The sequence below is a fragment of the Anguilla rostrata genome, chromosome 5 (assembly GCF_018555375.3).
Source record: "Anguilla rostrata isolate EN2019 chromosome 5, ASM1855537v3, whole genome shotgun sequence".
Lineage (NCBI taxonomy): Eukaryota > Metazoa > Chordata > Actinopteri > Anguilliformes > Anguillidae > Anguilla > Anguilla rostrata.
In genome coordinates, this window is record NC_057937.1 from 43,645,077 (window position 1) to 43,650,213 (window position 5,137).

Here is a 5,137-nt window from a genome sequence, read left to right on the forward strand (position 1 = left end):
GAGGTCTGTGTTTACTTCTCAAGGTTATGAAATGACGCTCCGTGCTATGCATCAGAGCTCGGTTTCCTCATCCGCATCCGAGTTATCTCAGCTCTGACATCGCGCTCATGAGGTCACACAATTTACTGTTCGGTTTTGGAGGGAGATCTGAGAGGAGAAGGCTAGCCGTGGCCTTTAGCCATGTCTCATATGTTACCATAAGCAGGGATGAAGAACACACCGCCACTCTTGCCATTGAAGAAGAAAAGCCAGCTGAATTTACTCACTCAGTGAGGCATCTGGGACAAGCCCCAATAATATTGGAAGGCAAAGCGGAAGACACCGGGTGTGCTGTATGCTCTTAGATGACGTAGGCAGTTTCTCCACCACGATTTATAATTTGCTTTCATTTTGTTTGATATTTTAAACATAACAAGATATGGATGTGCGTCTCAGTGCTCACATACCCTTGAAATTGCAGGTTGGATGCAGCCGTGCCGTGGTAGTAAACAGACCATGCCAAATTACTTTCTGTGAAAGTTAAGGAGGCCACTAGTTTATTTCTATTGAACACTGGCTCCAGGGGGCCTTCTGGTGCACTTGTGCCTGGATTCTGGAAATCCGTGAAAGTGCAGGCACACACACACTTTGTGTTTTACTTATGCGGGCTCTTTTATGCCAGGGCACTTACATACTTCCAGCCATGCTTACAAACCCTTGCTACTTTGTAAGCATGGCTGGACGATTCACACTTTTAGGAGTAAGCGCATTAAAATATATTCCTCAACAAGCTGGAACAAATGGCACCCTGCTTGTGATGCTCATGTGTTCTGGGTTTTTGTGAATGTTGGGGGAGTGTGTGTGACAGTGTGAACAGTGTAAGATCACGCAATGAAAGAGGAGGAACAGACCAGATGTGTGCACCCTTCTCCAGAGCCCTCCCTTGGCAATTACTTTTCAGTGTCAAGAAGGATTTTTCCCACTATTCCCCGGCCAGTGACTATCTCTGTCCATACGCAAAAGGACAAGCTAAGTGACAGAGTACATGAAGGATGGCTGGGGAATTGAGAAATAACCCCCCAGGGTAAGGACTTGGGCTGGGGGGGAAGTGCGCCAGCTGTTAGGACATTGGCTTTTCCGAGGTGCTGCTCTTAATCTGTACGCTGAGTCACATGGAAGCCGAACGCGTCCATCGCCCGGTGTTTCTGTACCCCTCGCGGCCTTCCGCACAGCTTTGCGTCTCCGCCGGCAGTCGGTGCCCCGCTCCTTTCATCCGCTCTGAATGATCTATTCTTTACTCTTCCCCAATCCCCTCATCGGGAGGGTTTGCTTTAGCTCAGTGGCTCGGGCCTGCGCTATGCCGCAGCCTGCGTTTGAGCGAGGCCAATCACGGCGAAGCGCACGGAGGAGCGAGCGCAGCGATACGAGGGAGGCCGGGCAGCGCTGGGGCCTGGAGGGGAGGCTCTCATCCCCACACGTTACGGGGTTGCGCAACAGCGCTGCCTCCTCACAGGACGTGAGTCAAGAGTTTCATTAAAGCTTACAGCACGATCCATTCTGCAAATACGGGTTGGGAAATGCTCCTATCTTCAGTTTTTCAGCACTGATCCAAGATTTTGGAGACTTAGATATTTTTTATCAAAAGCCTTCCAACATCAGAACATTTATTATTATCTTAAGGGCAAATTCTTAGAATAAAAGGGGGGAAATTCACTTTCCAGTCACCAAGCTAGTGTTCAGAATCTGCTGAAATTCCCCCTAGTGACACAAAGAATAAATGTGCTCTGAAGATCACACAAAGAAATGGTTCAGTGTCACAGAGTGCTTCTCACTGATATTTTCATTTTAATGTGTTCTCAGTTTGTTTACTTCTCAAAAGAGAGGATAATATACTGAATTAAGCAAGAGTGCACGTAGTGGAAAATCAGCCAGACAAAACTGCACTGGAGCTGTTTGCACAAGCCACAATCATTCACTTTCAAAATCAGCTGAGTAATTGTCAGAGGTGGAGAGGTGTTTGCAAAGTCCAAATTTACTCATCTCAACAATCACTTTCTTGTCCATGTTACATTTATAGCGCTAGCTAACGTTAGTTTGAAGGCCAGGAGATTAGTCTTCATGACAGTTGTCATGGTCGCATCCACAGTAATCGGCTAATGTGGTTGTGTGTAGTTATGTCAAGCGACCAAGCCGTGAATGTTGAAAACAGCTGAGGCAGCAGAATGACTGAGAGGTTGCGGTTCACTTCAAAACGCTTGGTCGCAAGCATTCCACTGAAAACAGTAGCGACAGTTGCAATGACTGTGGCCTGTGAGAATGGCTCTTTGTGCTTCCTGTAACGAGGCTCATTTAATCACACCACAGTTTAACTGACTCAATAACCCCCCCCCCCCCAACTCCTCCATCTCAGCTGATTTGTGGTGAAGAGTCTAAGACTAAATTTCATGCCTTACATCACACAGGTAGGTGGTACACATCAATGGAGATTGAGATGAGTTTACTCCACCTTGCTGTGAAGTCCTTTGAGATCATGAGAGCTGTTACAAAAAAAATCCAAATACAAAAGCAATCTATATATTGGTTTTGCAGATATGAAAATACAGGTTGATATGTAAAAAAGCTCAAAGCTTGCACCCAGATAAGTACATTCTCATTGACCTCTCACTCTCATTACATATGTGACTTCTGAATTTTTAGACAGTTGACTACTATTTATACACATAATTCACTTATACATTGGTACACTTATAGATTATTGCAGAAAGGGTGTAGTGTTGCTTTTAAAGCATAGAATTAAATGATGAATGAATTGGTGACACACAGTGTAATGAGAAACATAAAGCATCTATTGCACTGCAAAATGTCATCCTTTAACATTGGTCAAGCTTTTATAGGAAATGTAATGAATGAGTTGATTTAAGCTGCAACTTGGAAGGGCTCCAAGGTTAAGTGGCAATTCTACATCTAACAGGATTTGAGATCTAATATGTATGTGCCACCTACTTCCTTTATTGGACAGAGCACTTACAGTTCCTCACACGTACCACACACTATCCATTACCCTATGCTCTTCCTAATGATTTATATAATTTTATATCTACAGGATGTGATGAAAGAGTCAATTTGTCTGCAAAATGACTCAAATCAATCTATGGGGCTGTCTTTACATAGACTAATTCTGCTAAGATGATGCATGAATGTTTCACACTTTCCTGGGCTCATATTGGAATTAATGCATGTAAGTCTTGTTTTAATGCTAGATAACTTTGAGGAGACTCTGTCCTTTGTCTCCTCAATATCTAGGAAGTTGCACTGTCCAGCATGGAAAGTGGTGTCTTTGGCTCATATGGTCTCACAAGATTACTGTCTCAAACAGCAGGGAGAAACACATCTGGATCCTATTATTTAAATCTGCAGTGACTGTTACCACTCTCTCCCACTAGAGGGAGGGGTCCTTATCCCTGATATTCAGACCATGTATATATTATGGGCTAAACTTACTGAAAAACAAGCAACTGAGATGGCAGGTATGCCATCCAGCCATCCAGCCAAGTTACACCTTGGCGGACAGCATTCTACATACAGCTCATTCTGAGATAGCATGTCTCCATGGGGTGTGTGATCACAATTAATGTGTGGACATTTTTTCTGTTGCAATATAAATTGTACAATTATAATAATTATTATACAATAATAACTCTGTTACAATTAAATTATTTTAATTGAAACGGCAGAAATGTATTTATTGTGTGAATTATTCACACCATTGTAAAAACACCAACTGCAATAGGAGCTGTCATTTGCATCATATCAGTAAAAATGCATAATGCTTTGCAGAGATAATGCTTTTACAATATTCCCTGAGGGAAATTCTAATGATATTAATCAGCTACATAGGAGTCCAGTTCTTAGTGCTATAAGGAAATATTTTGCAGCAAGCCAACGTCCTTGTTGAACCATCGTTCGTAATTTAAAACGAGTGACTTTAACTTTGAAGTTGTCAAGTATATTTTGCCCTTTAATTAAATGCTTAGACATGGCAGCAGGGTCTTTTTGGAACTGTGCCATGTTTGACAGAGGTAACGTATTGCATAGCCATGTACGCATCGCAGGAAGTTCAGCTTTAATCTGCAGTGAGTGCACTGCTGATCCATACGCCGTTTGTTATGTTTTGTCGGTGGGAAATTGCTGCATCATTTAACCAAATAAGACAAATTACCCATGAGGCTACAACTTTTAACCATTCACCCAGCTTGCATGGGGCCGAATATTTGTTTTGTTTGTGTGAAAACACTTCCCGCTCTTCCTGCACAAAACGATAATCTTTTAATTACAGACCAGCCTGTCAGAGGAAGGCTAGCAAGAATGGATTGTGTTCTTATAATTCTCAGCCCAGTTCCTTAAAGAGTGCTGCCTTTGTGACTCAAATTCTGACTTTTGAGCAAAGCGAGCCAAAAAGGAGGTCAAAGTCAATTCTGGCGACAGCTGGTGGCTGAAAGGCTTATCTCATTTTCATCCAAAAGCTAAGTCGGAGAAAAGCACATTAATTGCACAAAAATACACAGACACACAGTCAGCATTTCTTACATACAGTTTCCGTTTGCGTTTACAGATAGCCCTCACAGACCACTTATGCAAACCAGTAATGCATAATTCTTCTACTAGCCTGGCCAGAAGTGAGGTTTTTTCTGTTAAGAACAGGAACACAATCACACACAGTTCAGTTAAGAATTGACTATCACAGACAGTTCAGTTAAGAGTGGACTAAGTTTCACTCTGTATAATATTAAAAATATTGGCCTAACTTTATTATTATTTCACTATTACTTTAAACTGGCTAATGAGTCAACTGAAGCCAATTCTTAACACATCTGTACATGATCAGTTCAGCTATCATGTTAGCAAGAGGGACACTACTGGGATATTTTTCAAGGAGGATAAACTACCCAAAGTAGGAACCTGATGCCATGTTAAATTCACACCGATTTTCCCTTGAAGACCATCTCAGTTTAACCTCCGGGGTGCATCACAGACGTGTCATCCTCACATGTCAAATCCATTAAGCAGCAGTCTTTCAATCAATCAATCTTTCCCAAGGTTTTTTTTTTTTTTTGATGACCGTTGCACGCACGTATGGGATACCATAGGTATCATGACT